Source organism: Manis pentadactyla, chromosome 12, assembly GCF_030020395.1.
Source record: "Manis pentadactyla isolate mManPen7 chromosome 12, mManPen7.hap1, whole genome shotgun sequence".
Lineage (NCBI taxonomy): Eukaryota > Metazoa > Chordata > Mammalia > Pholidota > Manidae > Manis > Manis pentadactyla.
The window spans coordinates 103,651,906-103,674,088 of record NC_080030.1 but is presented as its reverse complement, the minus strand read 5'-3'; the positions used below and the strand labels follow the sequence as shown (position 1 = coordinate 103,674,088).

General features: G+C 35.1%; 1 protein-coding gene across 6 annotated transcripts in view; it reads right to left on the bottom strand.

The window, feature by feature from the left end:
- GRIK2 (glutamate ionotropic receptor kainate type subunit 2) overlaps window positions 1–22,183 on the bottom strand; it is a 588,905-nt gene that overhangs the window by 27,539 nt on the left and 539,183 nt on the right. The window lies entirely within an intron of this gene.

Sequence of the window (22,183 nt, the reverse complement as noted above, 5' to 3'; positions counted from 1 at the left end):
AAGGCAAGAAATGGGTTTGTTCAGAAGGCCCTGGTGAGCATCTTCTTATGGACAGGTCACCTGTGAAACCCTTGCCCTAGTTAAATTGGGATATAAATACAGAAAATTATACGGAAGCTGTGAATACAAGGAGGGTATCACCATATTGGTTGCACTATCATAAAAAGTCCAAACTGTTTGCAAATAACTAGATATGCAATCTTTTTCAGCTTCAGTGTGCATTTAGTCCCACGTGTGCCATGCCACAAATGTGATGACATCATTTCTTCCAATAAAACACAGGTGCAGAATAGTATGTAGAAAAATTCTGGCACTATTTCAATGATAAAATGGGAGGAAAATTCTGAATTTACTGGGAGAGAAAACTAAAGGTATTAATTTGTGCTTTATTATAACAAGAATAGCCTGCAAGCTAAGTGAGGATACAAATGTAAGCTTTGGTTCTCCAGTGAAACACTGCAATGCACTCAAAGGCCAGTGGCTCAAAGTTTATCAGAGAGCTGCTAGGGTATCTCCAGTAAGGTTGGTAGGATTACAAATGTGGGCAGTTATGGTGGCATGTCAATTGTTTTCAAATAATCAAATGTTGGGAACAGAACAGGGAGATGAAACATTTAAGGTTATGATGAACTTCTTATCGGAATAATCAAGACCAATAGTGAGATTTTGCATGGACTCATCTGAGTACCCAAACCAGCAGAATAAAGAGGAGGCTCAACAGCAGAGGTGAGGCTTAGAACCTCCCCCCTCATGTTCTGAGAGAAATCTTCTGCATACATGGATGTTTACTGCCCTCGTCTAGCTCGGATTAACACATAGTCTACAGGCACACACCTGATCATCTACATTTGCTCTCTTACAACACTAAACTATGTTTTCTACCTTTATCTTGTATCTACCTACCACTTCAGCATTTTATTAAAAATAATAATAATAGAGAAATGTGGTATCCACATATAAATCAAGTTTAAAAATCAAATGAATATTCATATTTGAACTGACTGTGTATAGTTCATAATGCATGAACAAAACCGAAAGCTTCTGTGATGACTGCCCTTGCACTGTTCACCATGTAAGAACTTATTCACTATGTAAGAATTTGTTCTCCATGTAAGAACTTGTTTGTTATGCCTCAGAAGATTGGAGACTGATGAAAATTAGGCTTGGGGTGGATTAATGATTGTGCATTGAGTATTGACCTCCCTATACAGAAATTTATTGTGGTTAACAACTATTTGATCAATAAATATGAGAGATGCCCTCACAAAATATATATATATATATATATATATATATATATATATATATATATATATACACACTTCCAATTGTAAAATAAATAAGTAACCGGGATGTAATGTATAGCATAAGGAATATAGTCAAAATATTGTAACAACTTGGTATGGTGATACCTGGTACCTAGAATTATCATGTATATAAATGTTGAATCACTGTGTTGCACACCTGAAACTAATGTAATGCAATACTGTTGTCAACTACCCTTCAATAAAAAAAATAAATAAATAAATAAAAAGAGGAGGCTCAAACAAGTTCACGTCCTTTCAAAGATGAATTTTTCTCCTAATGTTTTGGATTAAGTAAGGCCTAAATACAAAATAAAGTAAAAATTAGATCTCACCTGCAGATTGTAAGGCGATTTTAGGTAAAGAAAAAAAAGTTGGACACAGGTTTTGATTTAGTGTATCTGTGACTGATAATAAACATAATCCCATAAATGTTAACACGAAAATTATTTACATAATCGGAACCACCCACTCATCACTCCACAATTTAAAATGTTAACATCTTTAATGGACAGTGATTACGTAACATCCTAACAGGGGTCTACTATCTGAAACCAGAAACAGGCAGAGAGATAAGAAAGTGTACAAAAGTTATATGTACCTGCTTTGGCCATAAACTGCCTAAATTCTCTGTTTGCTTCAGTTACAAGAACATCAGCAATCAACATGTCTTTTTGCTTTAATTGCACAATTTCCAATTCATGGTAATGTGTTTCACCCAGTAATAAGAATCAAGTCAAATAAAACTTGGGGATTAGTATTTTTTTCCAAAAGAGAGGGGACATAATGTTTACAATGACACTGATCATGTAAATAGTACATCTTTTTCTTTCTAATATTAAAAATACCACTTTCTAATTCAAAGGTTATACAACACAAGCAATTTAAAAGAAAGGAATTACATTTCTAAACAGTACATGAATGTATCCACTATTACTATTTTGCTGTGATGAATGTAGTAAACACATCAAACGTTTTTTAACACACCTGAAAAGCAACAAAGCAAGAAATTTATCCTTACAAATGTATATAATTCAATTTTAAATGAGTGTGAAAAGTAGTAGTATTTTACATTTGGAATATCTAATTGATGAAATTGACCTTTAATTGAAAAGAAGGATTTTACAAAGCACATTTTCATGTAAAATTCTTGGAATGCTTTCCTGGACCAATTTTTTATTTCAATGAGCACTTCCTAGAAAGCATTACTTATACTCATTTGAAACTCATCATTCCTTATCTTTCATTGCTATATAATTATTCTTATTTGACTTTCAGAAACCAATTGTCAATAATTTTGTACAACTTTACTCATCTTTCCTGTGCGGAAGATGTATTTCTATTGTCTTATCATTGCAGAATAGTTTTAGATAAAAAAGTCACCCAAATTGTTGTTTCTCATCATAAAAATGAAAACACAAATAAGAAATATTTCAGTTTAGAAATACTGTTAATCGCAAACCATCTAGGAGGCTTATTTGCTTGTTTTGTTGTCATCTTTTGACCACAGTTTCCAATTGAGCACAGTCATTTCTTTGCACCTCTCAATTACAGCTGTAAAACAACTCCATGCAAAAGAGATATGGGAGATATGATTAAAAGTCATCAGCAGAAAGTTGAAAAAGAGGATCGATCTTTAGCATCTCCTGGCAATTTTATTACTTCTATTATTTTTAGTAATGAAGAGAGTATAGTGCATCACAGGTTTAAAAACAAAAGGTCTGCACAACATGGATTTTCCTGAAACCTGTAGATTTATAGCAGCTGAGATGGCTGACGTGGTATCTAGACAAAGCATCTGATAAAATCCTAGGCTGAATATGAAGCTTAGGATGCTTTTTACCCTCTAAGTTTACCACTCACATATAGTTGATTACCTATATCTACATAATATGTAAACTCTGAATAATGTAAGACTAAGTCAGAAGTAATGATCACTAGTTCTATATTTCTTATTGATGGACTATGCGTTCCGTGAGCCACTTCCTCTCTCTAAATGTCAGCTTATACAATAGTTTAATATCTTTGCCAACCTCACAAGATTTTTGTGAGGATTAAATAAGACATTAAATGTAAACATACTATACAGTAGTAAGATAGTTCCATAATTTTAATTATTTTTTAAGAAAGAGAACACATTACTACCAAAGGCTTGTGTGCTATTTTTCTTAAATGACTACCAAGAGCTCTGGCCAAGATGGCAGGTTGAATACAATGTGTGAACACCTGCTCATGCCCACGCCCTGCAACAAGGTAAAAGAGAATGGGACAACAAAAACAAAATTTTAGAAGCTGAAATCATTCTACTCAAGGCAGAATGATCTAACAAAAGCAGACTTTACTGAAAGAATGTCTTAAAAACAGATCCTCAGCGGCTCTTTATCTCTGAGAAGCACGGTGATTGTTCCATCCCACAAAGCAGAGGATTAGGGGTTTTATTCTCTGCAGAAGAAAAAGGGCACTGTGGACATAGGTGAGCCAGTGAAGGCTTATTGAGACCAGAAGTTGGAGTCTACAACCAGTGTTGACACCAGCCAGCCCTACGTCCATCTTGGTTCTTAAAATTACTCCAGTAAAATAACAGAAGATTTATTTTTCAAGCAAAATTGAACTGGTCCTGAGAGTAATATTAATAATAATAAAAATAATAGCAGTTAGCATACATAAAGTTCAGCTTATGCCAGCAATCCTAAAGTATTTATAAGTATTAAATCATTTAAATTTTAGGAGATTTCTAGTAGGTGGTAGGTATTTTTGTACTCTTTCTGCAAATGAGAAAAACAAAACACAGAGAGTTAATAATTTGCCTAAATTCATGTGGCTACTTCATAGCTAAACCAAGAATCACACATGGACAGGAAAAGCTTCTGCATTCATATTCTTAATCACTTCACTATATCAACTTTGTCTAAAGACATGTATCATAAATTCCAACAAAATGACCCACTACATCACCCTATAGTGAAGCTTGTAGTTTCTCCACCTTGAGTAAGCACCAGAGTTTACAGTGAGCCTTTTAGAGCCTATTATGTATCATCAAACAGCCAAGGACAACCAGATTATTTGAGGGTATCCTCTAATTTGAAATATAAAGAGCAAAACAAACAAAATGGTATAAGTGTCTTCAGAGAGGTAAAAGATACTACACAAATAAAAAAAAAAAAGTTAACTTCAATGAATTCTGTTGAAATAAAATACATTCAGAGAACAAACACACATTAAAAATCTGATATCAAAAATGAAAACCTCAAGTGAAATGTTAGAAAATAAATAAATCTCCAGAAAAGTAGAACAAAAAGTTGAAAAGACAGAAGGAAGGAAAGAATGCCCTGAGGAGGTATCATGAACCAGCATCAGAAGGATGAGTCAATCCAACTATGTAAGACGAGGTCAAGAACTTTCAAGACAGCGGGAAAGACAGCTAAGAGATACTATCTCAGACATGAATTTGATGGATTGGGGTAATTGAAAGAAGTGCTCTTTGGCTGGGGTGCACAGAGTCAAGGAACATGGTGCCAGAAGATGATAAAGAAATAGATAAGGATGACCAAGATGTCTTACAATTTTCCTCAGCTTCCTAAACTGTAGGCAAGTTTCTTCTTTCCTCCAGACCCCTGGCCTCACTCTTTCCCAGGCCTTTCCAGAAGTAAGATGGTTTAGACACTGAGATCCCTTCCCTCCCTTTTTTTTTTGATTACTTATTCAGAAAATGTACAATTGTATATTTTTCTTTTGCACTTTTGAGATGTAAATCTTTTTAAAAGCCTCTTGTCAGTTTTACAATCCAAGGCTGTCTTTCTCAAGAACCCAGGAGTCATTCCTTCGAAATGTAATTATCAAAGACAGTTCCTCTATCACCTAGTCCCTGTGGGAGGGCAAGAATTACCTTCTGTGGACACCTTGTTCCAAGTTGCCATGAAGATGCTAGTTTATTTTCCTTTGGGTAAGGCCAATTAGCAAACACAGATGGTTACAATGCCACCCGACCACAACTCTTAAGAACTCCCCCACTTTTAAAAATTCTCACTCCATCACTTAAACTCTCCCATTTCGGAGGAGTTGAGCTCAGACTAAGTTCTGGTCTTTTTTCTCTTTTGCAATAGCCTTGAATAAAGTCTTCCTTGCCTGTTTCACTTTGTCCAGTACAATTTTTCCTTTGTTTAGGGCAAACCACTCCTTTACATAAAATATGGGTATTGAATGACTATGTTGCAATAGGCACAGAGTATCACTCATAGTTACTGACCAGATACCGGTATTGCAAATATTTAACATGCAAGGACATCACACCTTCATTATAGGAGCAATAAGAAGCCAGAGCAAGTATGAAACGGATTGGGGCACAATCACACTTGTGCTGTTAGGAGATGACTAGGGTTACTTTGGGGAGAATGGATCAGCAGTGGAAAAGCTGATGTAGGAAGATCATTTAGGAGCCCATAGCAGCAAGTCTAGGTAAGAAAGAGTGAGCATACTGGGGACGTGGTGTCAGAGGGAAATCTAAAAATTCACGGTGTGTGTTTGTGTGTGGGTGTGACAGAGATGCACAATGCTTAGTCATTATTAGACTATAGAAAGTAAAGAAGAAGTTTAGGTTAAATGACTAAGTGGGCTTCGGCTTAAACTCGAGACTCACTAAAAGAGAAAAAAATGGAAAGATCATGTGTTTTGAGCTGAAATATCATACCTGCTAAGTTGGAGATGTTCTTAATAAGGAACATCTAAATAGATTTGTCCTGTAAAGTTAGATGTGTGGGGTTCAGTGGAAAAGCCAAGGCAAGCAATGTAGATTTTGGAGCCCTTTTAAAAATAGAAGACAAAGTAATGGATGAGAAAAAGATCACAGAGGGAGAGAATCCTGGGAACAAGCTTCGGGAGAGTTTGAATTTCAATGGCTGGCAGAGAAGGGTGAGCCTGCAAATGAGACATAAAGAAGAGTAAACAGAAACATTAAGGAAGAAAATCTGGACATTACGGTGCTGCAGAAATCAAGACAAGAGAATGTTTAGTGAGGTAGTGGTCACCTGTAGTGATTTGCCAAGAAAAAGGAATACATACAATGAGAAATGAATAATTTCCATTGGATTTGGCCAAGGAGAGTTTCTTGGTAATTTTAGCAAGTGCTGATTTAGTGGAATGAAGCACTTAGAAATCACACAGAAGTGCATTAATGAAGGATTGGGGAAAGTAAAATGGAGCCCTGAAGTGTCAAAAAAGAAAAAGATATATATCAGAAAGTAGGACTCTGAAGAATAGGGGAATCGGGGCAATAGATATTTTGTTTTAGATAGGATTTGTAAAGTTTGGAGAGATTTAAGTTATGTTTAAATGTCAGTGGGCGAGGTGTCAGGAGAAACGAGAGGTTTAAAATGCCAGAGGGAAAAAAAACGATAATGTGAAGTTTCTAATAACGTGAGTCTTGACTAGAACAAAAGAGGATTTAAAACACTACAATCAGCTTGACCTCTGATTTCAAAGTATTTATATCAAAAACATGTAGGATTATACTAACATTCTCAGACCTATTCTGTAAGGGGGGAAAAAGAAGCCTCAGCTAGATTTATTTTTAATAAAATAGAAAATTACTGAACACTTTCTTAGTAAAATAGACTATAGGATCTCTACGGTTAAAATAATAGATGGGGAGCCAAACAAGTTAAAGATTAGGAATAAAAAACACACTTAAGGTCAGTAAGTAGGTGTGGAGTAAATTGCAGAATTTCCAGAATCTCCCTCCCGGCTTTAGTCCATTTACACATCAACAGGTGTTTATCGCTACAGCCTCCTGCAGCCTCAGGGGCAAGGGGTGGAGATACAATGGCATTCTCTCCTCCCCTCTGTTCCTGGTACGTAATTGGTCTGGCGTCTGCCAGTCACCGAGGGCCTGCCAATGGAGTTCCTCTAAGAAGGAGTGGGATGTAGAGGGCGTGCCAAGGGGGTCAGAGAGAGTGGCCGCCGGAGGAGATAGACGGGGCCAGGCCCAGCCAGTGGATGCGAGCAAGCTGTGAGCAATAAAAAAAACGGCTCTCCCAACCTATTCTTTCCCTTGACTTATTTCAGTTTCACCAGTTTCATAGGAGAATTTGTACCAACCCTTTCCGCCCTGGAGAAAGGTAATCAAAAGTGACATTAATAATCAAATATTTGTATGCTGAGTGTGACAAGTGAATGTAAATTTACATAGAAAAAAGTACACATCAAGTTGCAATATGCGATAAAGACGGGCGTGTTGGAAAAACCATCTGTGCTATGTTTTGCTCAATCTCTTGTGACCAATGTTAGTTCCATTCAGTGAAGTACCTGCTGATCGTTGCCAAGGGAAGTAATAAAATTATGGATAAACTGCTAAGGTAAAAGTGCACAATTTTTTAAAAGTCCTCTTAGCTATAGCGATAAGGAGAAATGAAGACCCAGACAGAATAGGAGGAAAGATTCAAGAACTGGAATACAGCTTGGCCCTGGGCATTGCTGCTGCCAAATCGATTAGGATAGACTTTCCAGAAGAATGTATTATTTAAGCAAAGTATGAAAAATGAAGTTAGGTAATAAGCTAAGCATGAAATAATATAATTCTCTGTAAGGAAAGGACTGATATCATGACAAATTAGAGTATACTAGAGAAACTGTTCTGATAGAGTGTAGCCAAGTGAAAGAAATATTAAATTAGTAAAAACAACAACATAAAGAGCATCTTGTTTTCATTCCTTTAGTTCACAGATTAAAATACGAAGGCTATTTGATAAGAAAAAAATCACCAGTGAAGGTATATTTGTAAAGAGAAAAATGATGATAGGATCTATAACCTCATGATTTTACAGAAGAATTTTAATTGCACAAGTTAATAACTTCTTTGGCAAAAATGAAAAGCATTCCTAAGTATTATCCTTAGAGTTATGTTACACGTAATAATTTAGATAAAGCCAAGCAAATAAATTGGATCATGTCTCAGAGAAATTGCTCGAAATGCATATGAACATCAACGCACTACAGAGGAAAAGCATACTTAAAATTTCCTAAATAAAATCATCTTATTTTCTCATGCAGTTTACACTGTCACTCTAAATACTTGAATATATTTCTTTTTGTGTGTGTGTGTCTCACTTTAAAGATTTTTTTTTTCTATTACTTTGGATAGATTTAGGATGTCAGTGTACAACAGCGTTTACTGTATCAAAATGCTGAGGATTGGAAGCTGATTTGGGTTTTGCTACATCAGCACAAAACCAATAAAACTGGTTCTTAAGGCACTGACTTTTTATAATAGTTTTAAACTAGTTTTTAAAGCACTGCTTTTCTATAATAGTTTTGATGGGGACTAAAACATCAACAAAAGATTAAAAGAAAGGGTTCTTGTCAAGAATAAACTTACAAAGAACAAGAAATGCAACATTTTAAAAAATTCACAGATGCCAAATAATTTTATACTTTAAAACAACATTTAATGTACTTATTTAAAATATTTAAATATATAGCTAACGATATAAAACTTAAGGATGTATTAGTTTCTGCTTCTGACAGAACTCTGAATATTCAAAGTTTGCAACCTGAAATTATTTGTCTCCCCGCAGATTTCAAATAACTAATAGGTCTTAGGCAACATTTTAGAGAGCATTTTAGAGAGATTTTTAGAACTGGTAAGATACTAGTGTAAAGAGAGTGCTTTGAAATTTTGTTTCTATCCTCTCTAAAATGCTCTGAAAGCTAATAAAGTAAGGATTACTCTTGTACTTCTTTTATTGGGAGCAACGCATTTTACAAATACATAGCTATTTTCTTTTTAAAAAATATCTTTGGCTTAAACTCTTTAGTATACAAATGAAGTCTTCATCTCCATTCATTTTGCTTTATGTCAAATACAAATTATTTGGAAACCATCTTGTGCTCATTGGACCTGTTTTAATAAACCTGTCACATAGCTTAAAAGTAATAAGAAAACAACATTATCAATATTTATGTGACCCTGGAAGCATGAATTTAAATCAAATTTTTAAGTATGTCCTAGTGGAAAGATTATTTTCATGAATGAAATGGAAAATCTTTAACATTAATCTTGTTTGAACTATATAAGCACAAACCACCAATAATAAAAGAGTATTCGTCATGTGAAACCTTCATAAGAGTGTATATCAATGATACCTTAATAAACAAAATAAAAAACTGCTGAAAGGGTAAGTGAATGTTTAAAGCACCTTTATTGAACCATAATTTACATGCCATAACATTCACTTACGTTAATAGTAAAATTGAAGAAGTTTTAGTAAATGTATAAAGTTGTGTGATCACCAAAATATAATCTGAATAAATGAAAAAAGAAAAAAGAAAAGAAAATCCGGTACTATATTGTGACATGTGGTATGATACATACTATTAAGGGTGTTGACTACAACCCAGTCTTTAAAAAAAAAGCGTACAACATCTGAAACATTTTGAAGTAACTAGAAAACTTTATGTTAAGAACCTATTTATTTTTATTTCAAAAGCAAACATAAATGAAAACAATGTTTTGTCTCTCAAACCATAATACCTGGGAGAATTAGCTGGTATGTGGGCAGACATGGTGAATCACAGAGAGAAGAGCCAGTTATATCTGACCACATTTCATAATTACCAAAATAAATCTGGTGGTATTTGACACTTCCTCAAATTGTTCTTTCTCAACAAATTCCACACGACCAATTGCACTTATAATATTAACTTAAATATTTGGTTATAAGTGCTATAATATTTCTCATCTTGTTATGAAGAAGTGCTATAATATTTCTCATCTTGTTATGAAGTCCCTAATAAGTGGTTTGCAAAAAGTCCACACCAAGGTTTCCCTTGGCAAAGCAGAATTTGGCTGAGATTGTATTTTAATTTTTTATTGCAGTAAATAAATTACCAACAATACTGGAACATATGCACTAGGTAGGAACAGCTGAGCCCTATTTGGACCCATCTGACCTTGGTCACTAGGAAATCAGAGTTAATTCAGGAAAACAGGACTGAAGCCATATGTGGTTCATATCGAAGATGGATCTGAGGCTAGCGCAGGGATCTGAAAGCATTTGGCTGTTAACAAACCTGTCAGTCCTTGGAATAATTTTGGCAGTTTTATCTCAAAGCATCTGCAATCTCTTAAAACAGGATATTTGAAAGGGAGGACAGTGGAACAGAGAATTGCTCTTCTCAGCGATCGTGAGAGTTAATAAAGGAATAAGGGGGAGCATTATGACAGTGTAATATGATGGGCAGCCAGTTTAAAACGATTTGGTGCAGTTAAAGGCAGTTATCCTTCGTAGGCGGTTGAACTGGTATTTGATAGTTCCTTTTGCACTCTTCAGAATCCCTGATAATGAGCCTTCTGTTCACTGCATTTTATTCTTTAAATGAGGTATCTTGAACTTCCCTGGCAAAATGTTTTCTTTTCTTATAAATAATAGTAATCAACAATATATTTTACTGCCATTTGGTCACATTTAAATGAAATTAGGAAACTTGACTTCATTGAGTTATATGGAGGACTTTGAATAAACCACAATTTCTTAGCCGTATCTAATAAAAAAGAAAAACTTCCCTACCAATTTTACAAATGTTACAAGGAATAAATGAGCAAATTCACCTAAAGTCACTTTGACAAGCTATAAAGCTCTCTAAAGATATCAGGGTTTTATTCTTATTGAACATTTGACCGTAAGCAACCAAAAGAGAACTATAGTAGCTGTAGCATGTGCCACTACATTCTTATACCTTTTCCTTTAAAATAATTTATAATTTTTAGGAATATGGTAATACTCACTTGGTTACTCATTTACTCCCTCATTTTTTCATTTCAGTATTTATTGAGCACCAGCTTGGTGTAAAGGCCCATGCCTGGCACTGTGCCTGCAGAGATGAGTATGGCGCCTGTCCTAGCAAAGTTCTCACAGTTGCATAATGCATGACAAGTAAATAAAGAGCAATGAAATGGTGTGGTAAATGCCATACGGAAGTCAGATTAATTGTAACCTAAATTATGAAGGGATGGGAGAAAGGGAGCAGAAGTAGTTCCCTTTCCTTTAAGATTCAAATCACTTTTCACAGTTGTGTTGTGTATCTACTTCTCTCTGAAAGTCCGAATTATGAGCAGGTGTGGCACACACACACACACACACACACACACACACACACACACACACACACACACACCTTAACATTTGAAACTCTTAGTAAAGTTTCTCACTTTAGGAGTTTCTTGTCATTCTCACTTTAAGTCAGCACCTTCTCTAGAGTTTCTAAACTTTATTGGGGAATGATGCAAACCTCATCAGAATATTTTAAGGGTGATGATGTGTGTGTGTGTGTATATATATATATATATATATATAGCTGTAAACTTATATACTTTAAAATATACACAAAATAGATGTTTTGTTTTTACATAGCATATAAATGGCTTCATTTTGGTCCTAGAGAGTGGGGTAGAAGAGATAAACAGTTTTAATAACATCTTCCACCAGATGGACAATAATAATCAGAATAATCAGAATTTAATATGTATAAATAATTGCATTCATGATTATATGAATCCTTAATCTAAGGCACATTTTAATTAGAAGATCTGTACTCTAACCTAGGGGCCTAAACATGTCCTTTTCTCCAGTTGGTGTCTACCTTGCTTGCATATCTATGTGACTCACAGATAACTATGTTGTATATTATATGTTTCTTATTTTTATTGTATGTGTTCAGTTCCTATCTCCATCTGCTATGAGATAAACTTCATGAAGACAGACGTTTTTGTCTTGTGTTTTGTTCATTTTCATAACCCTTATACTTAAAAGAGTGTCTGGCATGATAGTAGGTAATCATGATAGAGATTTGTTGAATAAATGAGCCCCAAAATGAATAAACTATGAATGCATACAATAGAATAATTTCTAATGTGCCAGAATTTAGGTGACAGGGATTAGTCTCAGCTCCGGCTGTACCAAGGTAGGGGATTATTTGATGAGCAATTTCATCTTTCTAGAACTCAATTTACTTATTTGCAGAATAAATGGGTTAAGTCATATAAATGCTAAGATATCTTTTATCAGAGATAGTCTATATAACTACACATATTTAGAAGAATATCTAAGCACACTTTTTTCTTTCATATTCTGTGTGGGTCTTAATTTAATAAGGAAAAGAATACCACTGGTCTAGTTAAATCAAAGCATAAAGCAAGTCATCTCATTTGCACTACATCAAGAATTTTTAAGTTCTATTTTAATGTTAAAATGCAGCTTTTTGTATGCATGAAGAATACTGCAGTGTATTTCACATTCCACACATCTCAAGTGGGACTTGCGTCCCCTGTTCCTCTCCCACTTCTAGATCATCACTGTCCCACCCCCTTTTGAAAACAAACCAAGGTATAAAACCCTGATCTAATAAGACTTCTGCCGTATCATCTTACTCCCTCATTCCTCTAACTACGGTCTTCTATTCATTGTCTGGATATACCCATCATTCTTAGAATTTTTTAGTATCATTTGTTTCTATCGGTGATCAACTAGTAAATATTTAACAATTGGGTCCCTAGACGAGAAGACAGGCCTGGATATGTAGTGTTTCCTGGTTTTTAAGGTTTAAATATTCCCATTATTGCCATTTTATTATGGACGCCGTATCAACCGACCTATACAATGCTTGGAAATGTAACCCTTGCAGTCAGTGCGAGCCAGCTCCAGGACACCACTGTTTCTTCCCAAAAGTCTTAAGGGACTTCCCAGTTGTTCAGCAATCATTTCCAATGATTTTCTTTTTATGCCTCAGCCACCCAAATCCATGGTCATATAATGTTGTATTTACTGACCCCTGAATTTTCTTTACTTTCAAAATCAATTACTCAAATGTCCTACTTCATAACTGTAAGCCCTTTTTTTCCTAGTTGACTTACTGTTTCTGCTCTGGTCAAATTTTCCACTTTCCTTCATACCTCACGCCCATTAATGACCTACATTCCGTTCATTAGCTCCTTCTACCTCTTTATATTCCCCTTTGTTCAGGTGACCTGCATGACCCATCATTTCAAAATTATTCTTGCTGATATCCCAAACTCAATAACCCCTCCCTCTTTCCTTCGGGCCACCTATTCAACCCCCAACAGTGAATAAAGCCAATATTCCATTTCCTCTAAATCTATATCTTAATCCTCTAAATCTTAGATGTTTGACAACATTTAAGCATGCATGTTTTTTATCTTAACTTCCCCTTTCTCCATCCAGTAAGCATACTTTCTCTTTCCTCCCCTTTAAAACAGAATTCATCAGCTTTGTCTTCATTATTTCATCCCCTGGTTTCCAAAAAGGCCCTCTATCCACTCCAATCTTACAGTCACACCTTTTGTTGAAATACATTTGGCTTAATATACCAGTGACCATCATATTTTTTTATTTAAATAGTTTTTTTGTCCCCAGATACCTGACTGTCCTCTGATACGCTATGCTCTTCACTATTCTGCGTTGCTGACGCGCTCCCCTAAGAACTCTCTTCACATCCACTGGTGCCCCTTTCAGTCTGTTCTCTACATCGAGCCACACTGAGCTTTCTAAACCTCCCCCTTGGCGATGTCAGCCCACGTAGTAGGTTCTCTGCTGCTCTCCGTTACTCCTACGATAAAACACAGGCTACACAGCTCTGACAGGGAGAGCTAGTTGCCTGCTTATTTTCTCCTTATTCCTTTCTAGCAAGCCTTTCTGACAGAATATACATTCCTATCCTCCTATTCATTGCAAGGCAGACGTGTGACCCAATTTTGTCTGGTGATTTATCAGAAAATACTAACGGAGCTTCCGAAGAACTCTTCTAACAGGGCAGATTGAGCTGGCCTGTGCTCCCCTACACTAATTCTGTGTCCTCCTAGTACACTGTGGCCAATCTTTGCCCATTTTCATTCTGCATTCTACTTAGTGGTTATTTGGTAAATTACTCAACCAAAGTTAAGTCATAAAGACTCAAGTCACGAAGACTTCGGTGTTCCTGGCCCTTCCTGAGTCCTGGCGTCCAGGTGCACCTCTATACCTAGGGCAGGCAGTGACAGAAAGGCCCGCAATAAATATTTGAAAGAATGAATGGAGCGCGCTAATGAAGTGACAATCAGCTATGAAAAGCCAGGTTATTATGAAAAATATTAAAGCAGTGAGGGTGTATCCTAAGGAAAATTCAATAAAACATTTTTATCACTTCTAAAAATTATTAACTGTACATAAAGTTATTAGGAATAGCTGAAGGAAATTTCAGATGACAAAAATTTATTAAATCTCATTTTCATGCAGATAAATTTTAAAAATAGCTAATCACCATTAACATTAGAATCCATTAAGTAAGACAGGTCAATATTGCTACTGACAGTATAAAAAACAGATATTCTTAACTGCTTCTCTTGAAACTATTAACTGAGAACTTATGTGCAAAATGCTATGCTAAGAATTTTAAGAACACAATGCTATTTAAATCATCATATCCCTGTGATATAGGTTTTATGATACCCATCACAAAGACAAGAAAAGTGAGATTAGGGTAGTTAAAACTCTAATCTAAGGTTTAAGGTAGATTCTTAATTTACATGCTAAAGCAAGTTGGTGTGAGTTACAACAGTAAGCACAATTTTGCTGAAATTTCTCTTCTGTAATTAGTTTGGTATTATTAAAGGCAGTGATTTAGAGACAAGCCAAAATATACCTCCCAAAATAACTACTATAAGATGAAGTAAAATTGATGCAAAATAACAGATTAAATAATAAGCTTGAAAAGTTTATTATTCTTAAAGAGAATAATATATATTGAAACCCAAACAATACAAAAAATCCAATAGTAATGTCAAAAGAAAAAAACACAACAGAATTATCTGCATATGCAACTGAGTTGAAGAGTTTTCAAGAACGTCCTTTAAAGTTAATTCCAAAAATGATACTTCCAAGTATGTGTTAAGTGATTCCTAAATAAAGATAAATTTAATCTTTAGAGAGTGGTAAGAATAGTCTGGGTGTGCGATAGGATGACATCATATTCAACTCCCACTGCATCCCCTGAGCAGCCTTACACCCACTGGAGAACACAAGAATAGTATCTCAAGAAGCTAGAGGCTAAACTGATCCAATCTCAGGCCATACAAGCGACTGTCCACCATTGGCCGCACGGGGTTTCCTACAGGCAGCAGTGCCAACAAGAAGAGGTGAAGCAAGATAGACGCCCAGTTACAGGGTTTATTACTTTACCCTTGTATCCACTTAAGCAGTGGGAGAAACACCCTTTATATATTCTATTCTTAATACTTCTGCATTTAACTAAAGTTGCCTTCCTCATGACTTCATCCTTTGTTTTGACACAAATCTCTTCTAGAAACTTCTCTCCTGCCTGTACTTTTGAGTGGAGATAGCTAGGTCATATGTGACTATATCTCTAATTAGTATTCACTTCCTATCATCCAGTAATTATCATTTGGTAAAGTATAGACTTTTAAGTTGGCTTTTTATATTCTGTCTTCACCATACTGGCAATTAATTTTCTTTCCTCTTCTATGTAAGTATTCAAGTATGCAAGTACCCCGCTATTTTTTTTTTACTACTCCCCATCTCTGAATTAAGAGGTCCATATCTGGGTGGATACAGGTCTGATTCCATTTTATTTCCACTTGCAAAGGCTTAAGCTTTACTTTTTGTTCAATAGGTTCCATAATAGGAATTCCCAAGCCAGACCTCTTTCTCCAGAGACGCTGTCCCTTAAGAACAGCAGATCAAAACAAACTCACATCAGGGACCTGTGTGTTTTCCAAATTCGTCCGAACTTGAACTCTATGTGATCACAGATAATCTTTTATGTAATCCATAGAAACTTTAACTCCTTTTCCAGATGGAATACCCACATTTTCAGAGTAGAGTATGAAAGTATAAGGTACAATAAATAACATACAAACAAATAAGCAAAACCAAACCAGGCTTCAAAAATATTCAGAAAATATGTATGTGCATGTTTGCATATATCCCTATTTAATCACTTTATACAAATTTTTGAATGAGGAATAACTACTTAATTGAAAAATCTGTCTTCCCTCTAATTCATTTAACAAAATACATAAAGCTTTATATCATGCCTTATGGACTTTATTTTGAAATGTTACCTGGTTTAGTGAACATAAGAGATTTGTCAAATTCTAACAAAAAGACCAATTTAAAAGTAAAAGTAAAAGAAATTTCACTCTAAAATCTAGAGAGAAGAATTATTCTTAACAATGCCAATGAACTGAAAAAAGTAATATGCTTGGATGAATATCTAAATCTAACTATACTTATAAAAAAAAAAAAAACAAGATACTTCTCTGACATACTTATAGCCATAGCTTTTATCTCTAAATGTGTTAGCATCAGCCTGTCCATATTGTGTTTGAAACAAATGAAGAAAGGTACAATCTACTATTTAAAGCACACACCGTCACAAAATGAATTTTTTAAAATTCAAAATTCATTTCAGATTGATTGAAGTTTCAAGGGCACTTTAAAGAAATTATAAGCATAATTCAGCCTTCCTAATACATAGGCATGGGAGCTCAGCTGTGACTAAAAATGCATTAAATTAGGTATGTATGAATTTAGTTAAATGAAAGAAAATTCAACTGAAAATATGGTGAAAATGAAAAAATTAAAGCCAGCTTAGGAATATGAATAAAAATACCAACAAATACCTAAAAAGACAAAACAGTAAAATTCTAGGTCATCACCTCCACTATCATTAATGGGTATTAAAATTTTATTAAAAATATCAGGTAACAAATTTCTAGCTAAAAGCTAATGAATGGCATCAGTGAAAATTGCATTATAAGTAATATGAAAATTATCTGAGAAGGAATTAAAATTCTGCAAATGTAGCACAGATGGACTTTTTATCTGTTATGTTTACATAATTATTCTATAATTTTACCTGTTTAATTAACATCAGAGAAACTAAAAATGAAGGACTGGTTTATTCTCAGTATTTATATTGATATTTTATATTTATATATAGTGATAATTCAGTATTCATTTTTTCATTTAAGAATTTTATGAGAACAAAGTACTTGTCTACTCTCATACTTGGTCACCAGGGAGATAATAACAGCAATTACAATATTTAATTCTATAATGCAACATTATTTGAACTTTTACTGTTTAGCTATCTACTTTTACCAGTCAGATGATTCCATCCTGGGTAAGAGAGAAAAACAAAAAAAGGAGACGTCTTCCTTAAAGATCATTATTCTTTTCACTAGAATGTATTTGTTACATTCTCTACTTCTGGGTGTGACCAGGACTGTACCCACAGAGCACATAATTCTGAATAAAGAGAAAATGAAAGGATAATTTATTTTTATATGGATATTGTCAAATTAAAACATCAAATCAACAAATGATTGTTGCACTTTCAAAACAATCACCTAATTTTACACGTATTTCCATTTTTTAAGTTGCTTTTTGGAATTGCCTCAGATGTTATAGCCTTTTGAATATCCTTATTATTTACAATTTTAACAGCATAGGTTTTCTTTTTAAAAATAGGTCAAAGCATTTGGAGTAAAACAAAGCAAGTTCAAGCCATGCACTATTTTTGTTGTTACTGTTCTAAAAACAGAAATAATTATAAAGTAAAGGAGCTGGTTTTCTTGCATTGTGTGTATGCATATCCTAAAAACTGTTCTAAAATGCAAGCTCTAAGAATTTCTCAGCAATCACAACATAATGGCAGCATCCTAAGGAATTTCCTTAGGTATTCATTCCTGTACACAATCTACAGTATATGTACACAGTGTACATATACAAAATACAAAATACATATACATATATAAAAGATACTATGTCAAGGAGGCATCAAACCAGATGGTAAAGACAAGTTTGGAGGTGGAAGTTTGACTGACATCAGCCCAAAATTTTGGCTGACATCTTTTCTGGCTTGATAAGAGTAAGCAAAACTACTAGGACGTCCAGCTAATGTGCCTGAGCAAATGCCACTAACAACATATTTAAATAGATACACTGGAGTGTTTTTATTAAATATTTTTATTTATCTAGCAGAAAAATATGTTCATAAAAAACGAGATCTACTATAATCTCTTCAACTATCATATGGGTAACAGGATGCTAAATTGGACGTTTTTCTTGAGGAACCAAGAAAAAATTGGCATAAAACACTAGGTATAGTGTGGAACAGACAGTAATGACACCATTTCATAGTAGATGGAGGAAGCTATTAGGTGATCGATCCACCAGCGGATATAAAAAGATAATGAGAGAGATTAAGACCGGACACCTTAAGGACAATTGTTGAAGAGGAAGCCGTGCTCTGGCTGTGATTCCCAGCACTGTTATGCCCTCATTTGGGTAGCGGGGTGTATGTGGAACGCACCTCATGATCCCATGTTGGTTGAGAGACAACAACTAGAAGAGACTGACCCAAACCCCCTGCATCCGTTGACACAGAGGACGGGTGTCCCTGCCAGAGTTAGGAAAGCTGAAGAGTGAATGCTCATTGATGGGAAGAGACAGCATCCATTTCCGGGGTGACACAAGGCATTTGGAGTCCCAGGATGAAACGTGGGCATCTCTGGGCAAGGATGCTAGTCCGGGGCCAGCGTGACAGTAAGTTTGCCCAAGAGGGCAGTTGCCATGGGAGGAGGCGGCTGGCATTCCAGTTAGCACAGATCCGGCACTTGCTGAGGTCAGTGTCACGGCCGCTCTCCCAGAATCCTGTGCTTCTTTCTAAGCGAGTTGCCGGGGTTGAGGAATGGTGCCCTTTGCTGAGGGAGAGTTTCTTGCGCCGTCATCCACCAAAAGATACTATGTCAAGGAGGCATCAAACCAGATGGTAAAGACAAGTTTAGAGGTGGAAGTTTGACTGACTTCAGCCCAAAATTTTGGCTGGTAACATCTTTTCCGGTTTGATAAGAGTAAGCAGAGCTGCTAGCGTGACCAGCTATCTGCCGGAGCAAATGCTACTAACAACGCATTTATTTAAATGAAGCCAAGGCGAATTTTAATGTGTTTTTTTAAAGTTTAGTTATGTAGCAAACTGACAACATAATACTAAACTACTTCTTGCAAAAAAAAAAAAGTTTGAAAATGTACTTCAAACAAAAGAAAATGCCATTTGAATGCCTCATAGGATATTTTCTAAGTGCTGCTTAAAAATATTACCTACAGTTGCCTACAGAAATCAAATTGCATTATTACTAAAATAATTAAAAATAATTGTCTTTAAAATCTTTCTTAGCCACATTACAAAAGTTTGATTAAATTGTCATAAAGCTGTAGTTATTTATTGCACTCAAACTAGGGAAGCAAACATGCACAAGTGCCTTGCTCTCACATTTCATGATTTACAAAGTCTTCTCAATAATGATGTGTAGTCATGTTCCCGTAGGAGACTGCATGCAACTATTTAACTAGGTGTCTAAGATAGAGATGATTCTCTGCCTAAAATAGTATGCAGAATTCTTCAGTGTGCCCACATAGCCAGTACATAGCAGACATCAGATGATTATACAGAAGAAGTTCAGGGAAGTCAAGTCAAGGACAGGAGGATATATGTAGGCAAGAGGATGCTCATTAATTGAATAAAGGAACTTAGGATATCAAAGACATAAACCCTCTCGCATAAAATGTTTTGAATAGTGACCTGGAAGTCATTGTCTTCCATTCAAAGCCCTTGTCAGTCCATAACCTCCCTTTACTGTAGTCACTTGGGGAAAGAGAAGTTTCTCCTCTTTAACAGTATCTATTGAAGGCATTTCACAGAGAGTGACATGCAGATAAATGAAGAAACTTATCCTTAAAAAAATCACATTGATCTAAACTTCAGTAAGCTTGGAACCAGCAATATAGTGTAGAATTGTAGAACTGGAGACACACACAATCTCTTAAACAATTGCAAGCAGACCCCAAATAAACTTGGAGTTGATATAAAAGCCATGCCAGAAATAACCATTTCAATGAAGGTAAGGTGGGACATTGTTCAAAATGGGACAAACAAAAATAAGTCCATGGTACTGAACTACACAATGAAAAAGTAAGTTTTATTGCAAGGTAGTATGCAAAGCAGGCATAAGGACTTGGAGGTTCTGGCCATACATGTTTTATAGGAACCTACTCTTTTTCAAACTCCTGAAGCACTCATTTTCGTAAGATTCACTATGTTGTACAAGGAGTAGCCCAGATTCATTAGGACACATAAAATCATTTTGAATAGATAAATACCTTTAGAAAATATTTTCTAACACAATGAATCAGCCAATTCTTTTTCATTTTTTTCTGTTCAGGGAATAATAATATCTACATGATCATGAAATACTCAAAAAACATGTAATAAATGCTTTGCTACACATTTTTCAAAATAACTGGCTGGACTAATTTATTTCCGTTAATTTAAATGATAATCTTTTGTGAGGTTAATTTTAAACAATTTGATCTAAACCTGCTCTTCTGTAACTTGCAGTAGTAAAGAATTAGTTCTGATATATTCATTATGTGTATGTATATATGCACATGCATGTTTATATTACTTATTATATATAAATATTACATATAACACAATACCTTATAATAACGTCATGTTGTTAATTTTTTCCTAAATATGTAGAGTATAATAAATAGTGATGGTCATACATGTTTTATAGGAACCTACTCTTTTTCAAACTCCTGAAGCCACTCACTTTCGTAAGATTCACTATGTTGTACAAGGAGTAGCCCAGATTCATTAGGACACGTAAAATCATTTTGAATAGATAAATACCTTTAGAAAACATTTTCTAATTGGAAAAGCCAAAAGTAAAACCTTAGATGAGTCACCTAATATTGATGTTTCTCATGTTTTAGAGGCAGAACTATCTTTAATTTTCTGATCTCCGGACTTCCAGAGGGGTTTATGGGTGACGCACCACCACGCCCAGATCTCACATGAGTCTTCTTCGCTGCTGCTCGTTTCTGTCTACCTCCTGCTGCCTGCATGCATGAAAACACTTTCTGCTCTTCACTCATGGAAACCTGTCATTACTTGTTTTGTCGTCCGATGACCCTGCCTCCCCTCTTACTAAAGCCATTCAAGTCAGTGTCCTCCAATTCCTTGTGCCTGCTTGGCATACTACCAGAACTATTCCCTCCTGCATTTACCTTTCTGAATGTTGCTTAGTCCAGGATTCTTCTGCCTCTCTAAGTCTTCACTCCAAAAATATATGTTCCTCCTCCACGTCTCTTCATCTCTACCTTTCAGATGACTCCTTCCTATTTGCACACTGAGCCTTTTAAGTCACAGATCAGTCAGTGGCTTTCTCACATTCCACGCCATGTTTTCTTGACATGTGTCCTCTTCTCTCTGGCATCACATAACACTTTACTTTCCTGGTTCCACCCTTCTAATCTGTTTTAAGTTGCTCTTTCCCTTTTTCCTTTTTTCCCGCCTTTTAAAATTTGATTTCTCTAAAGGTCTGCCATTGATTTTTCCTCTCAACTTCACCTTTGGTGAAACATTTAGCTTAAGAATTTGAACATTCATATGTTAATGGAATTGTTTTTCTCAACTTAGTCTCTCCTAGGAGGCAAGAAAACATGTCTAATAATTTATTTAACATCACCATCTACTTGTAATTGCAGCCTCTTAAACTTGAACTGGCTCATATATCCTTCCCCAAGAACATCTTGTTTTCCCAACTTGCATTTTTATCAATGGTATTACCCACTTTCTCACTTTCCTCTGTGACTATCAGCTAGAAACAAAATTGTGGATTCATGTATTTCAATACAGTTGAATTTTAATGTTTAATAAGAATGTTTTATATAAATTGTTTCATGCTATTTCTGTGAGAAAAATAAAGAATGTAGTACAATTTCTGCCTCCATGCATCTTGGATGTTA